Below are 26,401 nucleotides of genomic sequence, written 5' to 3' on the forward strand. Positions count from 1 at the left end.
CTGTAAGGGGTGGCAATTCTCTCGTCTCTTTGATTTTCTTGGATGGCTTCCGTGTAGGTTGTGACTTGGGCGGTCACATCTGTCCATTTATTTTTCTGGAAAGGATGCTTTCTTCCCTTTTATTCTGCAGTCAGCCCACAGTTGAACAACTTCGATGTCTGGCCTTCCCACTGTTCCTCCTGTCCCCACCAGCACACCTCACCTGGGCTGGGGAAGGGGGCCGAGAGGGTCCAGCAAGATAGTGGCTCCCAGGAGGGCACAGGACTCCCCCAACACCACTCGATGTGCACCATTTTGGGAGAGCCTTGGGAGTGGGCGGATACAGGACTCGGTAGCCAAATCCAGCCCACACCTGGCAGTGTGACGCTGAGTTGCGTGGAAGACCCAAACGTTTCATTTACCCTCCCTCCTCTCCTCCACTCGTGCTTCAGAGTCAGACAGACCGCTCATTCCTTGTTCCACTGTGCTGTGCTGGGTGATCGATGCTGGGTGACCGTGGGCACCGTATTTCCCTGAGCCTGCCTGCTCACGGGACGAGTGATTCCCCCTCAAGGGGTATCTGAGGCCAGAGTAATTGGAACCAGCACTTAGGTGTGAGGTCATGGATTAAGCACTAGGGTGGATGCAGCCCTCCGTGGCGGGCGATGTTAATGTCCCCATTCTGCAGGTGAAAAAGCTGAGGCTCCAGAGCTTACAGAGCCTTCTCAAGGTAGCATCGCCCTCTGCCCTTTCTTTTTTTTTTTTTTGCGGTATGCAGGCCTCTCACCGTTGTGGCCTCTCCCGTTGCGGAGCGCAAGCTCAGCGGCCATGGCTCACGGGCCCAGCCGCTCCATGGCATGTGGGATCTTCCCGGACCGGGGCACGAACCCGCATCCCCTGCATTGGCAGGCGGACTCTCAACCACTGTGCCACCAGGGAAGCCCCCTCCCTTTCTTTTGTACACCCCACCTACTACCAAAAACGAGCTGGGGCGGGAGCCCATAGGTGGCAGGATAGGTAAAGGGAGCCCAGAGACCACGGGGTGAGGGCAGGGGAGGCTGGGGAGATGGGGTAGTTACCATGCCAGCTTGTCACTGCTCGCCCACACAGGATATATGGGGAATGGGAATAGCGGTCATCAAGTGTGTGCAGGAGGGGCACCCCACATGGTCGCAGTCCTTGAGAATGCACAGGTTTCTGCCCACCTTCACTCAGCCAGGGCATGGGGTTGCTTAAAGGCTTCAAATCCCAGCTCTGCCACTCACTGGCTCTGTGATCCCAGCCCAATTAGCTATTGCTCTGAGCCTCAGTTTCCACACGTATAAATAGGGATAATTGGCGTACTCACCTCATAGCCTTGTTGTGAGGATGACCCGAGTTAATGCGGGTAACTCACTTAGCATGGTTCCTGCCGCACGTGAGAGCCGTAGGAGTGTTCTCTATTGTTACCCCTCAAATCAGCTCAGGTTCCCCTGGAGAACACTCAGAGTCTCCCGAGCACCTGCTTTGTGCCAGTTTGCAGCACCTGCTGGGCAGTTTGCAGGCCCTGGACCCGCAGCCCAGGGAGCCAGGGATTCATCACTCAGGCCCCTCCCGTGCCCTGGGCTAAGCCACCAGCCTCAGGGCCTGGGGCTGAGTGTGCCGATTTGACATGCAGGGGGAACGGCCTGTGAGAATTGGTGTGTTGGCTCCCACTGCTGGCTGACAGACATCCTGATGAAATATGTCACTTTAAAACATTTTTAAAAAGAAATTTCCGGAAAGCTCTCTTAACCCCATGGGAGCCATAAGTAGCCTGAACTGTTGTCAGGTTCTAGTCTTGGCTTTGAGATGACTTGCCAGAGACCCTCCCTTGTCTGGTCCTCAGTTTCCTCATCTGTAAAACAGGGCAGCAGCTGTATCCACCCAAGAGGGTTGACCCTGTGTGAGGCTGCTTGTGAAACGTGCTTTGTAAACTCGAAAGCACCTTAACAGCTGTTGGGATTTTTTGGTTCTGTTTCTGGTCATTCAGGACACGGTCACGGGCAGATAGATGCCTGTGCGGTGTCATGCTGGCCCTGGGCACGGGCATCCATGGGATGCCGGCTCTACTATCAAGGGCTCCCTGAGTAGTGACCTCACTAAAACCCTTGAATTTTGTGATTTCCAGAGAACGTGGAAGGCCCCCCAGGCAGCCTGGCCTCTTCCGGGGGAAATGCTGGTAAGTGTCTTGTCTTATCTGTTAGTTCGTTCCACAAATGTTTCTGGAGCAGCTCCACGTGCTGAGGATGACGCGGGAGAACCGGAGGTCAGCCCTGCCCTCGAGAGCTCAGTCCAGGAGGAGGGGTTTGAAAACTTCACCCCCAAACAACCAGACAGCCAAGGTTCAGGGGTGGCTGGACGCAAAGCCTAGGCTTTTCAGGAGACACTCAGCCACAGGGCAGGATCATTTATAAATGAATATTGACTATTTTCTCTGCTCAGAATCCTTCAGTGGTTCCCCCTTTTGCCTTTGGGATAAAGTCCCCAAGCCTTTTGTGGTCTGCACTGTCTCGCTCCAACTGCATCTCCAGCTTACTCATTTCATTGAAATCGCACTGGCCTCCTTTCCATTCCTGGAAATCTACTCGCTCCCTCCTGCCTTAGGGCTGTTGCCTGTGCTGTGCCCACTGCCTGGAGCTCTCTTCCAACCTCATCACGTGGCAACTTCCTATCTGTCCTTCAGGTCTCAGCTCAAATGTCCTGGATCCCCAAGACCCAGGGCCCCATTATACACCCTCTGTGCACCTGCCCACTTGCTTACTAATGTGTTTCATGGTTGTTACCAAATGATTATTTATGTGGTCATTTGTTTGCTCTAATGGTCCTATGGCACTGTAAGCTCCATGATAACAGGGACCCTTGGGCTCGATGCCTGGCATATGGTAGGGGCTCAATCAATGTTTGTGGAGTGAATTTATGATGAGTATTAAGGTAAGGCTTCATGGAGGCGGTGGCATTTGAGTAAGACTTGAAAGAGGGTGTAATTTCATGCTGTAGGGAAGAGAGAAGGGCTTCCTGCTTTGGGTAGCAGACAGGCACATGGTAGGGACACAGCCCATTTGGTTTGGCAAAGAAGCAGAAAGGGACATGTGAGAGAAGCTTGGAGAGGTGGCTGGGGCCAGGCGAGGGCTTTGTGTTCCAGGTGGATGAGAATTAACTTGCATTCTGAAGCTCCTTGGGGCCCACCAACAACCTCTGAGCCAGGGGTAGTAGGGTCAAAGCTGGCTTCTGGAAACTGTAATGAGTTTGCTGCAGAGATGGGTGGGCTGGGAGAAGAGGCTGCAATCAACAAGACCAGTTGGGAGTTGGAGAATCCATTGACTCTGCTGCTTTCTGTTTCCCCGGAATCACACATGGGCCTTGGAGTTATCCTGTGAGCTCCCGGGGAGATGCAGGGCAGTGATGAGGAACCTCACAGGGCATGACTGCTTCCAGAAGACAATCACCTTGGTGGCAGGGGAGCCATTCTTGAATCCCTGGAGGGAGAGATGGAGTGGAGGGGACATTGATGTCCACACTTGTCACACCTGTGTCCTGGTGCTTTCCCTGTGGCCCAGGAATTGTGACACTGAGGAGCCAGCCTGTGGCAGACGATAAGCAGCAGCATTTCCCTCAAAGCCCAGCAAACAAGACCCACCTCCGCGCATCCCACGGGGGTGCAGCTGTTGTGGTCAGAAGAGCCAGGATTCTCAAGAAGGACCTGGGGACGAGTCTCAGATCTACCACTTAGCAGCTGTGTGCCTCTGGGCATCTTGTTAGCAATTCTGGGCTTCAGTTTCTTTAGCTGTGAAGTGGGGGCTACTTGGGTGTTGTGAAGGTTAAGTGTGAGGACACACACGGAGCCCCAAGCTCAGGGAACACTGGAGGCGCAGGATGTAGTGGCTGTATTATGGCCACATTTTTACCCACGGTTTGAATTCTTCACAGGAAGCTGGGGTTTCAGGCTTAAAATGAAGAGCATGTCAACAAAGCAGGACGGAACAAAGTCTTTTCCCAGCATGCCTCAGCATGCAGCACTGCCTTCCCGTGGAGCCCAACAGTGATGGGGCTAAAAGTCTTGAGCTTTCAAGCAGAAATAATCCCAATGGAAAGGAGCCTCCCTATTGTTCTCTTGTGATAAAGCGATGCAGGGGCTCTGCAGCCTGACCTGCCTGGTTGCAGATTCCAACTCTGCCTAGCTGTTCGGTGACTCAGTTTCCTCATCTGCAGAATGAGGTAATAACAGTACCCACCTCGGAGAGCTGTTGTAAGGACTAAGCATGTTAGAGCAGGTGAAGTGCTTAGACATGGCTTTGTCACTGCTATTGTTAGATCGTTCCATCTTCACTTGAACACTCTGCAGTGCTGTAAGTGACTCAGTGGGGGCTCGGGGGCCAGAAGCCTGAGTTCAAACCAGCTCTGCTGCTTGCTCGCTGTGTGACCTCCGGCAAGTCTCTTAACCTCTCTGTGTGTCCATTTCCTGCTCTGCACAATGAAGATGACAATCGCTGCCTCCCACTGTTGTTGGGAGCAGTGAATGGGGTCAGCCAGGTAAGGGACCCGACTTCCTGGAGGCAGGCAGACCACTCGGCCCCTCCTCCCACGCATTCCAATTTCCAGATGAAGAAACTGAGACTCAGAGCCACTGGATGATTTGCTAAAGGACACAGGTCAGTGAGACCGGGCTACACTCCCAGCTCCGTGACCTGTGCTGGGCCACCATGCCGGGGACTTCCCAGGGAGACTTGAGGCGCTAGTGGCAGGAGTGTTGAGTGGGCTGAAGGGCGATCTTCTGTGAGGCCAGGCAGCAGGGGCCTCCCGTTGCTCAGCTGCATCTCCTCCAGTGTCCCGAGTGTGCTGATGCATCCTGCTGCTGTCGGTTAGGCCTGGGTCTTCCAGGCATGGGGTCTGCGGGTCCAGCGCCTGCAAACTGCCCAGTCTCCAGGGCTTTACCATGTTACTTGTGGGGAGAGACTGGTGCCAACCCTGCTGTCCCCTCAAGTCTGTTTCCCTATCCACCTGCAAACTTTGGGACCCACCAACTGTCTGTGTCCATCCATCTTTCCAGTGTTTACCCAGTGCTGGGAAACTTGGTGGTTAAGAGTGCAACCTCTGAAGACCTGGGTTCAAATCCCAGCTTGGCCTCATCTATGCTGTGTGACTTGGGACAAGTTGTTCAGCTCTCTGCCCCTTCGTCGTCCCGTTTGTAAAGTCGGGATGAGAACAGTACCAACCTCATGATGTCGCTACAGACACACAGTGCCTGTTCCCAGTAAGCTTGGATTCCTCTGGGCTGTATCGTCATTATTCATGTTATCATGTTTGTGGTTATGGTGCCTTACCCTGCAGAGGATGCCAGAGACCCGAGGGAAGCAGGGGTGTCTGCCCTGTGAATACTCACGATCCTGCGGGAGAGGCAGACACAGGCACAGGCAGCCCAGTGTGACCAGTGAGAGCTGAGGAGGAGGGAGCCACGACTTGGGGCCTGGAGGAATGAGGTGGAAGGCAGGGTTGAGGGGCAGATCTCCTGAGCAGAGGTCACTGTGAGACCCTGTGGAACCAGTTCATGCCAAGTGGGTCACAGATACAAGGCCCTGTAGGACCCCACCCCTGCCCACCTCTGCAGCCTCATCTCTCGTTCCCCTAGCCCTGCGCTGCACACAGCCCTCCTGGGACCTGCAGTGGCTGTCCCCACGTGGCTAAGGCTTGGTATTCCCGGACTCTCTATGTGGAGCCTTCCCCATCCCCTTAGCCTTAGAGCCTGCCCTGCCCTTGCCCCAGAAAGACTTATTCTGAGGCCCTGTGTTCCCTCCATCAGGGTTTACAGCCCAGCACACAGCAGGTGCTCTGTGTGGAATGAAGGCCACCCTTAGGTTTGTGCTTTGCATGGGAAAAGTGCCTGGCTTGGGACAGGCTCTGCCGGACGCTTTGGGGGGTTCCCCACTCTGTTAAGCAGAGGCTTTTTCTGGTAAGTTGTCTCCTGAAGGATTGTGAGCACGAGTTCAGGAGGCCTCCCTCCTGGCGTGCTCGAGTTAGCAGGAGGCCCCTCCTACGAGGAAGGAGAGCTGGGGCCACTGAAGGATTAAGGTGAGGGCGGTACTTGTGCTCAAGAGAGCCAGCGAGTGAGAGGAAGGACATCCGCCTGCCGCTGAAGGCACCGACAGCCCAGCTCACTTCGCACAAGTCACTGATCTGCCGAGCAGGGCCAGTCTCCTCAATCAATCCATGCTGACAGATGGTAGCGGAATCAGTGACCTAGAGGCAGAAGGCTCCATTTGTAATCCCGGAGTGGCCCAGGCGCCTGGAGGAGGGCAGAGGAGTTTGTAATAAAGGGAGTGACACAGGGTTTCCAAAAGCCATCTCGGAGCTGGATGAGGAGGGAAAGGATTAATTTTGCTTCTGGAATTGAAAACACTGATTCAATTCAATATGTATTTTTTGAGTGGACTGGACTAGAAGAGAGAGAGAGAAGAAAAACAAAAACAAAAACACCCCCAACTAATCTACTGTCCTTTCCTTAAACTGTGGTAGGAAAAACAGGATTCTCTTGGGATTGACATATATACACTAATATGTATAAAATGGATAACTAATAAGAACCTGCTGTATTAAATAAAATTGTAAAATTCAAAAAAAAAAAAAAACAGGATTCTCACAGATGAGACAGTGAGAGAACAATAGAAGACACTAATGTGATCAAAGAGGAGGGAGCTCCCAGTTATTGTGCTCTGGCCATTATGGGATCTTGAGCAGTGACTTAACCTCTCTGAACCTCAGTCTGCTTGTATGTCCACATCATAGAACTGTAGCTATTGCTTATGTTTGCCTGGTACTGTACTGACTTTTTTATACATTTCTCTTTAGATTCCCAAAATACCTTATGAGTGAGGTCATATTATCCCCATTTTACAGCTGAGGAAACCAAGTTTCAGAGAGGTGAAGTGACTAGTCCAGGGCCACACAGCCCAAGCATAACTCAAATCTATCTGTTGGTCATAAGGCCCACACATGTTCTTTTTCCAAATGGTACTGAAAGGGAAAGTGGCTGTTAGGGGTGAAGAGGTCCAGGCTGGCCTGGGGAGGTTTCCAGGTGGAGGTTAACTAGCCATTGTTCCGGCAGGGTCCAAAGGGGTGGGGAGGGGGCTGTAGGGTCAGTCTCAGGACAGGAGGCAGGAACAAACAAGAGCCTGGACTTCAGTTATCTGTCTGCATTCCTTCCCTTCTGCATGAGGCTTTGCATGGCTTGTCACCATCCATTTCAGGTTCTGGTCCCCTAGTCTGAGACCCGAATGAGCTGAGGAAGAAGGGAAAGGAAGGGAAGAACGATGGGGCAGGAGACTCTAAGGAAATGGGCTTCCCTTTTCTTCATGAAGTCTCTCAAGAAATTGAGGGTGCTCCCAACACCAAGTGGAAGCTCTCATGCATCTTTCTGTGTTTGTCCAGAAAACATGGGTCTGTGCTGAGAGTTCCCTCTTTCCCTCTGTAGCTCTGACTCAAGCAGAAGCTAGCACTGGCCTTTTGAGTCTTGGTGCCAAAGAATTTGAAAATGAAACTCATAGAACAATGGGAACAGCCAGAGGGCAGGGCTTGGCGGCCTGTTCAGCTCTGCCCCGGAAGAGACCAGAAGAGACCGGCACCCTGCCTGGCATGCAGGAGGTGCTGGGGAATCAAGTCTCCAGGAATAGCCCTGACCCACATTGGAGCCGGCCCCCACTTTGTGTGATTGGACAGAAGCCAGGAGAAATCACTGCCTTCCCCCGCCACATCCTCCTGGGGTGCCAGAACCAACTCAGGCCTTACCTTAGATCCCTTTGCTGGGGGCAGGTGCTGCCACAGCCAGGACCCTCTTTGCGTGGCCCAAGGCAAGGCAAAGCGTTAATGTCTCTGTCTAGGTGGGGTGAGAGGTGAAAGGGTAGAGCCAGGCCCTGGGGAGCTATGGACCTCAGATATACTGAAACTGGGCCCCCAGGCCACACCTGGTTCCTATCAGCCTCCACCTGCTACCCTCTTCTTCCAATTCCAATTTACTTTCAAGTTGGGTTGCTTCAGGAAAGGAAGCCACATATCCCCTTAACATCTAGGGCAGATGGGGTCTAATTTAGAATCAGCAATTTTAGTCAACGTCAGGGACATCCAGTCCACACTCTTCTTCCCATTGTACCAACGGTAAACTGAGGCCCAGAGTGGGGAGAGGATTTGGCCAGGGCTCTGGGTGAGCCAGAGGGAGGATCACAGCCACTCCAAGTACAACCTAGCCTCACTGGTCTTCTCACTTTTGATAGCAGTGGGTCAGGCCGCACAAACATCTCTGGTTGTTTTACAACCGAGATTTTCTTTAAAAAAAAAAAAGAAAAACATGTCAACCATTCCTTTGCTCCATAAAACATACATGAGATTTGCAAAAGAAGGCTGGGAACGGCCCGAGGCCTTGGCACCGCAAATCCTCCACCTTATCTCCAAATTAATTCTGGACCCTGGGTCCAGTCAGCCAGGCATGGCAGCTTTTTAATGCCGCCTCAGGCGAAGGCGGCTGGCGTTTGGTGAGCGTCTATTTTACACGTGAGGTTGGTGGGCCTCCTCACTCCTTGCTTGTATTGCGGAGGAAACTCAGTCCCAAGAGGGCCCAAGTCATTCATCCAAGGACACGGGGCGCCAAGGGGCGGAGGCGTTGAGAGCACTAGGCCTGAGGGCCGGGTGGGCGCTAGGCGGGCAGGAGCCGGCACCACTAAGCGGGTTACGGGGAGGAGAGTGGGCCCTCGCCCGCGGGCTCCCCAAGGCTGACTGAGATGCGATTCTGGCTTTGGCGGCTCCAGGGAACTCCAGAAATCCCAAGGAGAGATTCCGGGCCACCAACTCCCCAGAAAGTTGGCTCGCGGCCACTCCCAGGACGGCTGGGAGCTGCGGGCCAAGATGGCACTGATCGAGCGGCGAGACGCGCGCGACACCCACCACGGCCGATGAGGGGACACCCGCGCGACCCCGGCCGCGGGGCGGATGTCTCCTGCGGCCCGGCGTGCACAGGCCTCGGCGCCGCCGCACGCGGGTGGGCACGCGCGCGCCCGCCGGCCCCGCCCCCTGCCGCCCCGCCCCCGCCGCGCGCCCTCCCGCCCGCCCGCGCGCCGCGGCCCGGAGCTTCTCGATTGGCCGCGAACCGTCACCTGACGCTCTGTTATTTCCTGTGTGTTGGGAGAATGGAGAGAAAAAACCCCGAGCCGAGCCGCTTTCGGCCCCTGCGAGGCGGCCGCGGCCTCCGCCAGGAGAGCCCGCCCTGAGGCGCGCCTGACCAGGGAGCGAGCGCGCGGGCCGGAGCGAGCCTCCGGGGGCCGCGGCCCCGGCCCGCCCCGCCGCCGCCGGCCCCGGCGCCCGAGCTGGAGGCGGCGGAGGCTCCCCCACCCCCACCCCGCGCAGCGCCGTCCGCCGCCGCTCCCTCCCCTCCCGCCCCCGGCCGAGGCCGAGGGACCGGGCGGGGGGCTCCCACAGGTAACCGCTGCCCGGGCCTGAGGGGGAGGGGCAGAGGTCAGGGTTGAGGAGCTAGGGCTAGGCCGGGTGTCTGGCCTCTGGGGCTGGGGGCAGAGGTCTTTGCCCGGCCCGACCTGGGAGTGCTGAGCCCCAGGACTCCGAGGCCGGGACTCGGGTTGCTGAGGCGACTGTCCCTGCCCGGCCCGACCCGGGAGTGCAGAGAGGAGCGGCCTGCCCTGGCCTCGGGGCGTTGAGGGGAAAGGGTCCGGCCTGGCATCAGGGCGCTGAGGGGTCTCGGGCCGGCCTGGGAGTCTGGCCGGGCTTGGGCACCGGTTCTGGCCTGAGGGTGCCGGGGGAAGGTACCTGTTCGCCGCGGCCTCGGGTGCAAAGGCGGCGGATGTGAGCGGGCGGTGCCCGGGGATCAGCGGGGTCAGGGCTGCCCGCCCCGGGGTCCCTGGCAGCCCCGGGTATCCCGCGGCTCTCGCCGCTTCGCAGGGGGCGAGGCGGGCGGGCTGAGGGCCGGGCTTGGGGAGGGGCCGGGCGGGCTAGCGGGCGGGAGCGGAGCTGGGGCGCCGGAGCGCTCCCCTGCCACGGGAGGGCCGGGGGCCCGTTTATTGCCATGTGAACACCTGAAGCCATGTGGACGCGGCTGCTTCTCGCCTGTTGGGGGCGGAGGGCAGGTACTGGCTGGCAGGGCGCAAGGTCCCGGCCCTGGGGGCGGGGAGTGGAGCGCGGGACACACTTCCTGCGTGGGGTTTTCTCCCCCTCCCCCGCCGCGGTGAGCAGGGCGGGGTGTTTGATCCGGTGGTCCCCGTGTGCGAGCGAACCCTCTTTTGGGGTCCCGGTGGTGCTCTAGGCTTCTGGTCTTTTTTGGGGTGGGGGAAAGTGGTGGTGGAAGGAGAGTGGCCAATGCGGCCCAGCCCGCTCTGTCAGCGGCGGGAGGTGGAACATCTCTCGTGCGCCTGGATGGGAGTGGAATTTACTGAGTTGCGGGGGGCGGGCGGTGCAGAGGAGGGGCCAACTTCCTGGGCCCGTGGGTGGGGATTATTGCCTGTTTTTGTGGTTGTGGATACTAGCACTGTCTGCAACCCTTTAGTTTGCCCTTAGGGGACAGCTAGAAATTGGGATTTTTTTCCCCCCTTTCTTCTTTGCTTTTTTTCCCCCTCGAAGATTAGATGACTCTGATAAATGCTGTAAAATGGATGGAATTTTCGAGCTATTATCTAACAGACAGATCTTTGAATGATAATTGGACCCTTATGTTAACTGCCTCAGTGAGGAGTTTTATAAAACGTCTTAAATGGGGTGGCAGCTTGGTGAAGTGGGAAACTGCACTGAAGTTCGACTTGGAGGTCCAGGAATCTACTTCCAGCTTTACCACCAAATAAACTGTAACCTTGGCCAAGTTACCTACCTCCCCAAGGCTCCAGTTTTTTCATCCATTCAGTGAAGACTCTCCTTCAGGTCAAACATTACAGGGGTTTTAGGTAGTCCCCCCCCCCCCCCGCCCCCATCTTGTGCTTTTGTTTTAGTCATAGGCGACTTCTTGAGAAATGCAGGCTGTCCCTTACCTGGCTTTTAAAAGCCTGTCTCACTTTTTAGTTTTCAGCCTGTTCCTTCTCCAACAGAGTGTAAGACTTGGTCGGTGTGCAGTTTTTTCCTCAAATCCCAGATGCTGGTCTGTGCTTCTCAGAAATATTCTGGCCTATGCTGAATGTGCCTTGTATTTTTTCTCTTTGCAAGAAGGAGTTATCAGGAAAAAGGTTTTTCAGAGAACATCTGACTACTTGGAGTTGTGGCTAATGTGTGTTTGGGTCTGTGTGTGTTGGTTGGCTCCTAGGAGTTCCAAGATCTTTCTCTGCAGGGTGCTGTGGCGGGATCTTATTTAAAGTTCTTTCAGGGGATGTTTGGTGTTTGGCTAACTTCTGAAGTTTCCAGCTTTAGTATTCTCAGAGTAGGGACAAAGTGGAATTCCATAATATCGCCTGTGAAGTGCTGTGCTAGTGGAGTTAACTGTCACCTCAGGGTGCACTAATTATTTGCATCCCCATCCCCAGTTTATTCCTTAATGGGAGCTGGACGTTTCCTCTCAGATGCTGAAGAGCCCCAGTCAGTTTCACTGATTTTATGGTGTGTGAGGGCCTTAGGCCCTGCGTTTGACTGGTTAGTCCTTCTGGACCGACCTCAGATGTTAGTCTTGCTTGTCTTAAATTTCTAGTATTGGGATGCTTGAAGGACATGTGCCTAATGTGGTGTAATATGTCTTTCTTGGACCTCTTTTTTATTCATTCAGTGCAAACAGTTTCAAAAAGGGTCCCAGCATTGGGAGGTATGCTCACAATGCTGACTTTGGAGATGCCTTGGTCGACTTTTTCTTGTATGTTAACATCAGGCCTGTCACATAGGTAGACACTTTTATATGACTGTAAAGATTGAGTATTTGGAATTTCCAAAACTAAACAATTTATTCTATGTTGGTATTTGAATTATGACCTTGTGTTTTATGCGGCCTTTTTAAAACCTTATAGTTACTTAAATTGTGAACAGTTACCACATGTTAATTTACATTTTTGTTGTAACTTACGTGAGGAAAAAGTTTATAAAACTCTTACAGAGGTAAAAGTTCGTTTGTGTTTACGTATGTGAGATAAGGTTGCCAAGGTGGTACGATGTCAGGAGATGTGGGTTTTAGGTTCTGCAACCTTCTTTTTTTTTTTTTTTTTTAACCTTCATAAAATGTAATGAATGTAGACCAAGAAATTAGATTTGGACCTGGTGAGTTCAACCTTCAATTCAGAAAGAGAGGAAAGGTTGCTAACATTCGTTTTAAAAAACAAAACCAGAAACACCTCAGAATGCTAGGTTCTGTCCGAGGTATTTTAACTTATCTTGCAAAATCCACCCAGCAGACCTGAGAGATATATCACCTCTCCTTTTCCTGAGCGGTCATAGAGCTAATGAGAGTCAGGGTTTGATTGTGACCGTCCTCCCCTTGGCTCCAGAGTCTTTACTAGGTATGTTATAGCTCACTGCCAGCTCAAGACACAAATCAGCCAGTGGTAGGTTGGCTTTGGAATACAAATTTCCTGCTGTGTCCCCCTTCTTTTTTTTTTAAGTTATAATGAATCTGAAATCTGGACTCGGGCAAAATACTGGAAAGGATGGTTTTTGTGACTGTGCCATATAGTTTAGTGACCCCTGGGAGTTTTCTAAAATTTCCCTTTCCCCGTACCTGGCCAGTTTTGCCAGTGCACCTGAGATTTAATCTAAAAACTTCTCTTTCATACCCAATTCTGCCGTTCTATCTTGAGCTGAAAACTTCTGTCAGATCAAAGAGTGATACGATATGTAAGGGGCTATCTCTTTTCCTGTCTGTGTTACTACTGGTTTACACTGCACAGGAATCATTATCTGGTGCCTGCTCTCAGTTTGACCAGATGGGACTCAAAAGATATATTTGCAAAAGACAACCCTTTCCCCAGTATGCCTTCAGCTCTCTTCCTCATGGGGGCTTATGTTCAAGGCACCTTAGTGTTCATTAGATCTGTCTGGGGCTTCTGACTCGGCTGCCTTCATTTTCTTTTTGTGGAGGTAAGAGTAACAAAATAAAGCAAAACAGCAAAACCCTATTTATATTGGAGCAATACTGTACATAAAAATCATACATTTGAAATATAGTGAAATCAAGGCTTTTATAGAGCATGATCTGGTCACATTGCACTTAGACCGAATAGTTTTTTTATATTATTAGGTAGCTTTGAAAGTTCTCTTAATACCTATGGTACATGCAGTATGGATGGAAAGATTCTCTTGGCAACAAACACAATCAGTACTTTCTGCATTAGAGCTGTGTTTGCTTTGTACGTAACGTGCATGACCCAGCAGGAAGAAGAACTATAAAGTGACTTATTGGTGTATCTGTGGCTTGTTATCTGATGCTTCATTGTGGGGAAGAAAGAGAAAACATTAGCTACAGGGGAAAATATCCTTGTTGCAGTCTGCATATGTAAGCTGTTCCGTGGGAAAGGGTGGAAGTTCACTGGAACACTTGAACATCATCCTGATTGGAAGGGGGTTACCATGTTTGAACATCACATCCGTAAACATGGATTAAGGTCCTCTGTGTTCTAATTTTCATTAACAAGCTTTTGTAGGCACTGTTCTAAACATGGTAGATGCAGTGGTGAGCAAGGTAGCGAAGGAGCCTGCTCTGGAGAGGGATTGTAGACAGTAAGTAAGAGTGTCTGGCGGTGATAAGAAGAGTGTGTGTCTGGCGGTGAAGAGAATAAGAAGACAATATGATAGTGACTCGAGGGATACTGCTTCAGAGTGGTCATGAAGATGTATCCTCTTATGAAGTGTTTTCTGCCAGCAGGGCAGTCAAACTTGATCTGTGGGATGGATGAAAATGGCGTTAAACAAAGTAAATAATTTGCTTTAGTCCTGAGCATCTTGAGAAGTTAATCCAAAGAGTAGAAGTGAGTTGGTTGAAGTCTTCCCTCTGTTTATATCTATGCTTTGTGAATGGGGACCTGGATCAAAAGAACTTAAGAGGGGTCATTAGTGGTACCTTATAAAGGGTAAGAAAAAAGAACGTGTCTGCTTTATTAAAATTGTTCTCATAAAAAAGAGATGTGTAGGGAATTCCCTGGTGATCCAGTGGTTAGGACTCCATGCTTCTCCTGCAGGGGGCACCGGTTCAATCCCTGGTTGGAGAACTATGATCCCACAAGCCACGCGTGGGGCCACAAAAAAAAAAAAGCCAAAGATCTGTTATTGTGTTGATGAGTGCTAGGCATTATTAGAAACATCGTTTCATTATGTTTATGTTTCTTTGTTGAGGAGTTGGATTGGGGTGTTACAATCATTGTACTTTGTTAAAGCTTCAAATGAAGCCAGCAAAAGTTAGTGATATCTGTATGCAGGACACTCTGCTAGGTATTGCTTCAGATGGAGGATCCCAGGTGACCTTGGGTTGGGGAGGGAGTTGTTGGAGGGAGCCGGGGTGGCTGAGAGTGGGGGCTCTGGCAGGAGAGGAAACAGCGCAGGTCAGACAGGCTTTGTCATCCACAGCCAGGAGGGTTCGTCCTCCGCACTTTTCCCAGCCAGCCAGTGGCATCCTACATACCTTCAACCACCCTTTCTGTGCTCTCTGGTAGAGTTATATAGAGAACTGAAAGAAACCTAGTCTGGCACTTTACAACTTCTTTTACAACTCAGGAAAGATGCCAAGAAGGTGGTGACCTGCCCAAAGTTATGCGGCTTTACACTGACAGTCAAGGCTAGGACCCTGTTCTTTGCCAGCGAGGCTAGTGTTCTTTCCACCGTAGCCCATGCTCTGACCAGAGGGTTGATAGTTAACAGTTGCTCCTGAGTAGAAAAAGAAGGGAAGCCTCTGGGTGCTAATGTATGCATTTAGGAAACCTGTGTAGTTGCAATCTTAAGAAGTCAGGGAAAAGACAGTACATCAATCTTGAAAGCAGAGTACTACTGTTAACTTTTCACAAAGTTATGTAATATTGGTTTCTTTGGACCCCCTGAGATACAGTCTCACCCTGATTATGTCTTGGTCCACAATGGACGACATGGAGAAGCTCTTTGCCACATTCAGCATTAGTTGTGAAGTTCAAATTAGGCCCTTTAGATGTAGGGAGAAATTTCTGGTATGTGGCTAAAATTGAGTTCTAGAATTGAAAAGAGGTAAGGCCCTAGCAGTCCTAAGTTTTTCACCTCTCAAGTTTCAGGGAAGGTTTCACTTCTACATTCAGAAGCGTCCTAAGATAAAGCATTACTTTGGGAGTCCGGAGATTATTTACTGTGCCTGACAAGAGTAGGGACTCTTGGGGCTTCCCTGGTGGCGCAGTGGTTGGGAGTCCGCCTGCCGATGCAGGGGACACGGGTTCGTGCCCCGGTCCGGGAGGATCCCACATGCCACGGAGCGGCTGGGCCTGTGAGCCATGGCCACTGGGCCTGCGCGTCCGGAGCCTGTGCTCCACGGCGGGAGAGACCACAACAGTGAGAGGCCCGCGTACTGCAAAAAAAAAAAAAAAGTACGGATTCTTGAGCAGGACTACTTCCCTGGACATTTTCCTGACTTAGTACTCTGGTGGGTCCGTTACCTGGGGACAGGTTTGTATCCCTTTGACAGTAATATGAGAGGACATTCTTGCAATAGAAAGTCCATGTGATGGGAAGTTTATGGAGGCAGCAGAGCATGTGAAGGAGGATGTGTGGCCTCCGTCTGGCTCCATCACTTACTAGCAGTGAGTGACCTTGGGCATTTTGCTTGAGCCACAGTTTCCTTGTCTGTAAAATGGAGATATATCTTCCTCAGGGCTGGTGAGAAAAGGAACTAAAATAGGAAAAGTATATAGTGGAGTGCACCACCTATAGGTGACACTCAGTGAATGTTAGTGTAGTTGTCCATTAAACAAACATTCCACATTGTACCATGTACCAATACACTGTCTAGAGTGGGGCTGGTTCCTGACAATCCTGTTGATTTTACATCCTCCAATATCTGCTCAGTAGAGAAGGGCAACTAAACAGGGCTATTGAAAGTGCTCTGATGGGGGGAGTACATGGTGCTGTACCAAGATAGGTCCTCCTGACTTGAAAGGTCACAGGAGGCTTCTCAAGAGAGGACAGTTCGCTTCCTCATCCTTGTCTTGTCTCAGCAATCTCTTCCCACCTCTATGGCTCGTTCCTCCCTTCTTCTGCTTAACCGTTGGCATTCTCTGGACCCTCTTATTTCATTGCCCTTGCTCCCTGGGTGCTCTCGGATATCCCTAGGCTTTGATGATTGCCGGTAAGCTGATGACCCGCATGTTGATACCTTCAGGCAGACCTCCCCTAGCTCCTCCAACTCCTGCTTGACGCTGCCATTTGGGTATCTCACTAGTAACTTGAGCTTCATAAGTCCAGAACTAACACATATTCCTCAAACTCTCCTCCATTTGTCCCCTTCTCCATAAGTGGCTTTACCATTTACCCACTCTCTCAAATCACATTCCTCCTTTTCTCTCACCACCCTCCATATCTAATCCATCACCATGTTACTGTCAGTGCTGTTTCCGTAGTACGACTTGAATCTTTCCACTCTACTGCCACAACCACTGAGCCACCATCCTCTCCTACCTGGAACATTGTGATTGCCTCTTAACACAGCCTCCCCATTTCTACCCGTCTGTCTGTCTCTATTCCAGTGTGCCCAGAGCAGCCAAAGAGTCACCTGTCTTTCCTCCCTTAAAATCGTTTAATGGTTTCTCATAGCACTTAATAGAAAATCCAAACTCCTTCCCATTTCTCCCAAGGCTCTGAGTCCCCTGGCCCCTACCCACCTCTCTGGCCACCTCTCTGCTGCTTTTGCTTGCCGTCCTTCAGACACATGGACTTTCTCTGTGTCCTCTGAAGGCTCCAAGCTCTTTCCCATCTCAGGGATTTCGTTATATGCTGCTGCTTCTGCTCAGAACACTGTGGCCAACCCAGCCTTTTCTCATCTTTCAGGATATTTGTTGAATGAAAGTAAATAGCATGAGACAGGCAATAAATGGGATGGGGTAAGGAGGAAAAGTGTCCTTGGAGCGCATCTACAAAGGTCTTAAAAAAAAAAAAAAAAAAGAAATTTAGAGAGAAATGTTTGAAGAGCTAAAAGAGTGTCATTTTGGCTGTGGTGTAGGTAGTTATTCAAGCGAAACACCTGGGAGTCAGGCAGCAAGAACCCACCCAAGTACACTGCTGATGAGGCTATAAAATGATGCCACCACTTTGGAAAACTATTTTGGAAGTTTCTTAAAAAGTTGAACGTTATGTCTACCCTGTGACCCAGCAGTTCCATTTCTAGGTATTAATCCAAGAGAAATGAAAATATATGTCCACAAATAAGCCTCGTACAAGAATCTTCTTAGGAGCTTTTTTCATGATAGTCGAAAACTAGAAACAGTCCAGACGTCCATCCAGTGGGAGAATGGATAAACAAAACGGTATGTTCATACAGTGGAAGACCACTCAGCAGTGAAAAGAAACAAACTACTGACACATGTAACAAGGAAGAAGGAAGAATTTCACACAAATTATGCTGAGTGAAAAGCCAGACACAAAAAAGTACATAGTGGATGATCCCATTTATAAGACATTCTAGAATAGGCAAAAGTAGTCTGTGATACCAAAAATCAGATCAGTGGTTGCCTCTTGGGTGGAAGGGGGTTCACTGGGAAGGGGACATGAGGGAACTTTCTAGAGTGATGGAAATGTTCTGTGTCTTGGTAGGCATTCGTCACATCTTATTGAATCATATACTGCATGTAATTTTGCTGTATGTAAATTATACCTAAAAACAACCTATGAATTGTCCTAGATTTCTTTTTCCCCTCTCACTCTCAACATTTAATCTCCCAGCAAGTTTTTTTCATTTTATGTCCAAAATACATCATAAACTTGTTCCTTCCCATCTCAAGCACCATTCCCTCTTATCTGGACAGCTGTATTATTAGCTTCCTGACTGGTTTTGCAACTCCCAATTTTTTTTGCCCTCCCAAACCATTTTTTTCTGCTTTTCAGCTAAAGTGATCTTTAAAAATTCAAATTGGGTTATGTCAGTTGTCTTCCTACAACCTTCCAGTAGCTTTCCATTGCTTTCATGGTGGCCGACAAGGGTCTCTCTGACCCCTGCCTCCCTCTGAGCCCATCTGACCTGGCCTCCTTGCTCCCTTAAGTTCCAGCCTCTTTGACCTTCCTTCTGTTTCTTGATTACCTCAAGCTCAAAAGCTCATTTCTACCTTAGGAACTTTGCCCTCGGCCCTTCCCTCTGCCTCCTGGAACACTCTGCTTCCCAAATCTGTGTGGGACTTGTTTCTGTTTGTCATTCTGGTTCAGTTTATCTTTTTTTTTTTTTTCTTTCTGGCCACACTGTGGCATGCAGCATGGAGGATCTTAGTTCCCGGACCAGGGATTGAATCCATGCCCCGTGCATTGGAAGCACGGAGTCTTAACCGCTGAACCACCAGGGAAGTCCCCAGGTTCAGTTTAAATATTTCTTTCTCTGTGAGGTGTTCTCTAGCCCTCACGGCCTAAAGTAGTGCTCCATCACATCAGCCTGCTTTATTTTATTCATAACTTTTATCACCATCTGAATTTGTCTCATCCTTTTATTTATTTGTTTGCCTGTCTCCTCCCTCTAGGATTAAGCTTGGCTTGTTCACTGCTGTACACTCAGCGTCAACAGCAGTAGTGACACATAGTAGGCCATATGTATTGACTAAGTGAAGATCTTGAGGCTGGTGATGACGAGATGAGAGCAAGCCTACTAGGAGGTAGATTTCTGAGGGAGAAGGAGGAACCAAGGATAGTCAAGACTTCTGGCTTGGAAATTAGGTGGTGGTGATACCATTCATTGAAATAGAAAACAGTGGAGAACAAGAAGATTGGGGTGGGGTAAAAGTGATGAATTTAATTTTGGACTTAAGTTTGAGATACCTGTAAGGAAGGCATCAAGTGTTTTGAGACACAGAACTGACATTTAGGAGAAGGAACTGGGCTGTGAAGTAAGACTTAGAGGTTAGCATGTATGTTCCAGCCTGGGAGTAGATGAGATTGCTCTCAGGGCTAAACAGGGAATGTCAGTATGTGGAGAAGTGGTTCCTTCCTTTTTTCCTGCCTGAGTGATGGGCGTCTCCCACCAGTAACAGGGACTTTACAGACCTCAGCCCCTAGAAGGTTTTGTAGTTTTAGACACTCCCCACCCTCCGAGCCCATGCCCCAGTTATGTTATTGTTGCTAATAATGACAAGTGCTCAGAGGTCCAGACAAAATTCTGAGGAATGTGAACATTTAAGGGAGCAGGGCAGTGTGTAAAGAGCAGACAGGATGCAACCAGACAGGTTAGGAGGAAAACCCAGAGAGCATGGCATGGGGAAAGAAAGTGTCTCAAGTCAGAGGCAGTAGCTGAGGTTATTGAAAAGGGTCAGTTGGGAGGAGAGGGGATAACTAAAGCCAGGTGGTTGTGTATTGATGAGAAAGTGAGGTGAAGAAGTGGAGACAAGTTTGGAGTCAAACCTTCCTAAAATTTGGCTTTTGAAGAAAGTAAAAAGTAGCTATAGGGAAAATCTCGGGTCAAGGGAAGACTTTTTTAAATATAAGAGAACCTTAAGCATGTGTAAATTGAGGTGGGAAGGAGCCAGCCCAGGGCCGTGCTGAAGATGTAGGAGAGTGTTGGGTTGAGGACCTTCCAGTAGAACTCGGGGGCCCAGTGTGATCCAGGCGATTGGCTTTGGGTAGTAAGAATACCCGCTTCCAGGGGAAAGCAAGGTGTGTGGGCAGGAAACAGATGCGCATGGGGGCAGGAATGTAAGGAGTGCTTTTCTGTGAGTTCTGTGAAGGTCCTCTTTGGAGGGGCAAGAGCGAGGTGGAGAGTTGGAAGCTTGAAGAATACAGGAAAGGTCTAAAGAAACTGCTGCGGCAAGCAGATAGAGCCGGCTAAGGAAACAAGAACTGCAGGGGGATGTAAAAAGTAGTTAAGATGAGCTTTCTGCCTCCAGGATTTTAGAGAAATTGGTCAGACCTTTACAGTTGTTTGTCTAGTTTTGGATTCCAGTGATTTAGACTCAGCTTTTCCTGCCTGGTGTCCCCATAAGCTTCTGCCATTCCCATTCATTAGACCAGTGACTTATACATTATTCCAGAGCTCTCATGCTTTATTTAACCAGTGCTTATGAAGCGCTCACTGTGTTAGGTAGGTGGCAGTGTTCTCAGTGTTGTATCAAAACTGGAAAGGTGGGGGATACCCTTATCCCCTTGGACCTGAGGTACCCCAGGTGGCCTGGCTGTAGTGGAGGAAGTAAGTCATCCTCTTCCCAACGCCACAGCTAGAGCAACTCTCACCGTCTCTCTCTTCTTATCTTGGGTATCTGTGGAAGACTTTTGCTGGAAAAACTGCAAACTATTTTCGAATACCACTGCACTAGGCTCTAAGGTCCTTGCGGTCAAGGCTGTGTTTTATTTTATAGTCCCAGCAGCTGGCACATTGCCTATCAATGCATTGAGAGTGAATGCACCATTTTGCTTCTGAGCCCCTGCCTGGAATGCCCTATCTTTCTCCTCTATCTTTATCCATATATTACAGTGATGTATGTCATATGTTACAGTTACTATGGAATATGTCTGTTTCACCACAAGATTGTATTCTTAGATGGTCACCATGCCTTGTTAATCTTTATTTCTTTATGTCCCCTTCACATAGTATGTATTAAAGTAATGTTAAATTTGGATTTGTTGTAAAAAACTTGTAAAGCATCTTTAAGAATAACTAAAATAGTTGAAGAATAGGGGGAAAATTCAGAGAAAATATCAGCCAAAGAAACGAGTTAATTTAGCCTGATAAAGTATCCTAAGCAATGAGTTAATGAGGGTCTTAGGGTATGTTAAAGAGTGATGGCCTGCTGTTCCTCAACTCTGAGAAGGAAAACAGCAGCAGATGAGGTCGGAGGGAGTGCTAGTGGCTTGGGTGGACAAACCAAAGAACTCCCTGCCTTGTGAGGAACTCTGGGAATTTCTCCTAGAGAGTTTTAGGCAGTAGAATAGACTCATTTATGTGCAATAATTCCTACTTGATGGCAGAGGCATGGCCAACATGCCTCCAAGATTCCAGCCAAATGACTCCTACACCCTCAACATACACAGTGTAAATGAACCTAAAGACTTACAGGCACCTGTACATTAGTGAACAGACATAAGCAAAAAAGTACACGTTGCGTTGAATTTAGTGCTGCTGTTCTGTTTTGCTTTTACCTAGTGGATATGTGAGTTTAAACATAACGGGAGTAGAATTTTCATCTTTTAGTTAAGAAGTCTTTGTGGAAGTGGGGTTAAGTTCTAACATATTGAATAAGAGAGGTTTGAGTTGGAGTGGAGGACGTTGCAGCCTGTGTCACTTATTAAATTTTTTTTTTTTAACTGAAATTTTGCTACATTGGTTAGCAAAGTGCTAAAAGTTGGCTATCACTAAAGATGAGAGACAGGCCAAGTGAAGCCTGTGGGAATGAAACATCAGAGAAAATACAAGAAAAAGAAAATTTCTATTTCAATTCAGCCCAGATTGCTAAATCTATACCATGCTAGGCACAAAAAATGCAAAAGTAAATAAAACATCTTCCCCTTCCCCGGAGTTCAGTGTCTGTGGGAGAGTCAGACATGGAAAATTAACATTCATAAAATCTATATAGGATCTGCAAGACTATAAGAGTGGTGCAGCCAGAGTTCTAGGGAAGAACTAGGGGAGAGGTTTACCCCTGATTAAGAATGGGAAGAATATCGGAGAAGACTGAGGGGAGGGGACCTGTGAGCAGGATCTGCAAGGATCGATAGGAGAGAGCATTCCAAGGGAAGGTCCTTCAAGAAGCAAGGCTTGGAAGTATGTGGCATGTTATATATATATAGCAAAGTGCAGGCTCTTAGCGGGGCCTGGAGATTGCAGGGAAGGGACTGTCAGAAGGAAGTATGGGCCAAGGGTGAAGTGGGAATAGCTTGATGATGGGCCTTGAATCTGGGCTAGAGCACTTTATTCTTACTAATGAAACAAGGTTTTGTGAAGAGAGTTGTGATATGTGGTTGAGAGACTTGTCGATTGTGAGGAGAGGTGGAGGTGGGAAGGAGATGGGAGGGCTGGAAGCAAATGATGAATTGATCATCTTTTCCTGTTCCTGTTCTGGAGGTTTTCCCATGGCCAAATCCCTAGTCTGCATGAGAAGGAACTAAAGCTGGTTTAAACAACATGGACTTACAGGAAATGTTGGCATCAACCCACGTTAATTCCAACAGATAGGCAAGGATATTTTATTTATGAAAAACTTTGAATAAATAATAAACTAAATAATTATGAAATTAAACACTTGAAAATATTAACCCACTTAATTCTTATAAAAATCCTATGAGGGTATACTATCATCTCCATTTTTTCAGGTGAGGAAACTGTAACAGAGCGGTTGAGTGCTTTGCCCAAGGTCCCGTCTAAAAAGTAGCAGAGCCAGGATTTGGAATCAGGCATCCTAACTCCACATTCTGTGCCCTTAACTTGTGCACTGTGCGATTCTGTGCTTAATTTGATGAACTGGAAAATAACTCTTGGCAGAATAAATTTGTGACACCTTTGAAGGGAAGAGTTTGGGTTTGGATTTAGGGGAAAAAAAAATAGAGTGGAGTCCACAGTTGCCATTTGGGGCCTACTTGTTAGAACATCTGTGTGAGGGCGTTTCCCCATCATATCCTCGGCACCTAGAATAGTGCTTGGTGTGTAGTTAGTGCTCAGCAAATAGTTTTTGTGTGAATTAATAAATGAAGTAGAATTTTCCTGCCAGCTTTCAAAGGAATGTGCCATGGAAGCTTCAGTTTCTTTTTCCCCTTTCTGAATTAATGAGTTCCATGCGTTTATTACCTGTTTTTATGGAACTTATCTTACTCGGCTTTCAAAGGATGCCAGCCCAGTCTACTGTTCTCTAGATTTAAAAAAATCAACAACTTATTTTCAAAATCAAAATATTAGGTTTTAAGATTTCGGCAGAAATCTTTTTATATAAACAAGATTTCTTTTGTTGATGCTTTTTGCTTATATTTAAGATGTAAACCTCGGAAATGTTATTAAGAATTGAAATTGACTTCTAATTATAGTAGTTGATTATATGTTTATTGAATCTTTTCTTAGCAGACCAAGTGTTATCCCTACTTCCCCTTTTTTGCCAATTCAGATATTCTTAGTATTCGATACTGGTCCTTCTGTATCTGCTAAAGAACCTTCCTCAGTGAATTATTCGTTAGGAAATCTCTTCCAGGAACCCAGTGATAATACTACTCAAGAAGTGTCTGCTAATGTAAAGTCACAACACTGACTATGTATAAGTCACATATCTGATTTCATTAGCAAATTAATAGGTAATATAGGTTCTGAAGGGGAGAGACATGTTTTCTCTCTGCTTTAGTTCATTCTAAATTAAATCATTTGGGATAGAAAAATGGGAAATTTTGTCTTTCCATCTAGAGATACGTAAAGACTTGGTTCCATAAGCCAATATATTGTTTTTCTTGTTGACTTGATTCAGATTATTAATACTGTATTAAGAGATATACTTCATAATATTTTATTTCCTTTTAAGAATAAGATTTAACTCTACTAAATTAAAAATTTGGAAAAAATCCTACTACTCTTAACAGTATTTTTGTTCTGAGTTAAAATGGTCATATGAAAATAGTTACTTTTGTTGAAATAGTTATACATGGAAATAATTACATATGTTAAAGAAAAAATGTCAAGAATGTTAGCATAGTGTTTTAGTTGAAACAACTTTTAGAACTTTTTTTTCTTGAAATGTATCCTTTTATTATAAAATTAGTACATGCTCTTGTTGTAAAATTCAAACAATACATAGGTGTATAACTTTACTCTCCAGAGATAACTATTGTTTACAGTTTAGTGCGTATCCTGTGCTTTAAAAAAAAATAGGCTTTATTTTTTAGGGCAGTTTTAGATTCACAGCAAAATTAAGAGGAAGGTACAGAGATTGCCACATACCCTCTGCCCCTGCACATGCACAGCCTCCCCCATTACCAACATCTCCCACCAAAGTGGTACCTTTGTTACAATTGATGAACCTACCTTGACACATTTTCACCCAAAGTCCATAGTTTATGCTACAGTTCACTCTTGGTGTTATATTGTATGTTCTGTGGTTGGGAGAAATTTATGGCCTGTATCCATCATTATAGTATCATACAGAGTAGTTTCACTGCCCTAAAAATCCTCTGTGCTCTACCTATTCATCTCTCCCTCCCCCTAATCCCTGGCAACCACAGTTTTTTTTACTGTCTCCATAGTTTTGACTCTCGGAATATGATATAGTTGGAATCATACGGTATGTAGCCTTTTCAGATTGGCTTCTTTCACTTAGTAATATGCGTAAGTTTCTTCCATGTCTTTTGATGGCTTGATAGCTCACTTCTTTTTAGCACTGAATAACAGAACTGCCTTTTTATTTGTAGATGAAGGTGGTTCTTAATACTGTTTTACAAAATATTCTGAGGTTTCTGTTTGCAGGTGGTTCATCTCCTGAAGACTTTTTTTTTTTAAAGATTTTTAATTAATTAATTAATTAGTTTATTTATTTATGGCTGCATTGGGTCTTCATTGCTGCGCGGGCTTCAGTAGTTGTGGCTCACAGGCTCCAGAGCGCAGGTTCAGAAGCTGTGGCTCACGGGTTCAGTTACTCCGTGGCATGTGGGATCCTCCTGGACCAGGGCTTGAACCGTGTCCCCTTCACTGGCAGGTGGACTCCTAACCACTGCGCCACCAGGGAAGTCCCTCCTGACGAGTTCTGAAGTATTTGTTTCAGACAGTTGATGCTAAATTATTACCTAGTTTTTAAATATTGCAGTGCAAAATTTTTTTCTTTGTATATTAAACCACTGATTTAATGACTTAACATTTATACATCCTTTACCAAGTGCCAGGCACAGTGCACAGTATTTATTTTCATTATTTTATTTAATTCTGATGAAACATAGCTGGAACCCAACTCTGTGTGGCTCAAAACCTTTTTCTCCCTTTTAATATAAAGTGTGTACCTTGTAAAAATACATACTGCATCACTGCTTCCTTCCCCCGATCTGAGCTTAGAAGCCCACACACACACACAGGTTTTCTCTCCCTGCGCCCCACTCTTTCTCCTCACAGCATTTAAACGACATTTTTGTCTTTTATCTTTTTTCCCCCCACTAAATGTAAATTCCATGGTTAAGAACTGTGCTTCCTTCACCTTTGCATCTCTGTTGCCTAGAGCAGTACATGGCACCCAATAGGAGCCCACATATTTGTTATGAAGAATATGTACCATAGGCTATATCAGTCTGTAAGATTTGCTTTTAATTACTTTTGTGGACAAACTATTAAGTTATTTTTCTTTTTGTATAGTGATTTAAGTGAGGGAGTTGAAGGAGGGGTCTCTTGAAAAGATGCTGAAGAGCCAGTTGAGTAGGAGACAAGGCTGTTGTGGAAGTGGGGACTAGAAGTGGTTTGGACGAGCATAGTGGGAGACCTGCCTGAGCTCTGTCAGAGCCTCTTTTTTTTTTTTTTTTTTTTTTTTTTAATTAATTTGTTTATTTGTGGCTGTGCTGGGTCTTCGTAGCTGCGCGGTCTTTCTCTAGTTGAGGCGTGCAGGGACTAGTCTTCATTGCGGTGCACGGTCTTCTTATTGCAGTGGCTTCTCTTGTTGCACAGCATGTGCTCTAGGCACACGAGCTTCAGTAGTTGTGGCACACGAGCTTCAGTAGTTGTGGCACGTGGGCTCAGTAGTTGTGGCACACGGGCTTAGTTGCTCCGCGGCATGTGGGATCTTCCCGGACCAGGGCTCGAACCCTTGTCCCCTGCATTGGCAAACGGATTCTTAACCACTGCGCCACCAGGGAAGCCCTGTCAGAGCCTCTTGAATAGTAACTCTTCTTCCCTGGGCCGTGGTTCGGTCTCTTCCTAACCACTGCCAGAAAATCTTTTAAAATACACCTTTTGGGCTTCCCTGGTGGCGCAGTGGTTAAGAATCCACCTGCCAATGCAGGGGACATGGGTTCAAGCCCTGGTCCGGGAAGATCCCACATGCCGTGGAGCAGCTAAGCCTGTGTGCCACCAATACTGAGCCTGTGCTCTAGAGCCCGCGAGCCACAACTACTGAAGCCCACGCGCCTAGAGCCCGTGCTCTACGATAAGAGAAGCTACCGCAATGAGAAGCCCGCACACGGCAATGAAAAGTAGCCCCCGCTCACCGCAACTAGAGAAAGCCCACACACAGCAGTGAGGACCCAACGCAGCCAAAAATAAAATATATAAAAATAAATAAATTAATTAAAGAAATAAAAAATAAAATACACCTTTTGTGTGCTGAAGTAAATGTAGATGCCTTGCTTTGTTATCCGCAGTAGGACCCTTTCC

The 26,401-nt window shown here is 48.0% G+C and overlaps 1 protein-coding gene across 2 annotated transcripts in view; it reads left to right on the top strand.

The window, feature by feature from the left end:
• The first annotated feature begins 9,153 nt into the window (after positions 1-9,153).
• Positions 9,154-26,401, top strand: part of TCF20 (transcription factor 20) — a 96,996-nt gene continuing 79,748 nt past the window's right edge. The window contains exon 1 of one of the 2 annotated variants that reach the window (XM_032645098.1): positions 9,154-9,459. The gene's annotated coding sequence lies outside the window, so the exon portion shown is untranslated. The remainder of the gene's footprint in view (positions 9,460-26,401) is intronic. The other variant, XM_032645097.1, reaches the window with a different exon arrangement.

The sequence above is a fragment of the Phocoena sinus genome, chromosome 10 (assembly GCF_008692025.1).
Source record: "Phocoena sinus isolate mPhoSin1 chromosome 10, mPhoSin1.pri, whole genome shotgun sequence".
Lineage (NCBI taxonomy): Eukaryota > Metazoa > Chordata > Mammalia > Artiodactyla > Phocoenidae > Phocoena > Phocoena sinus.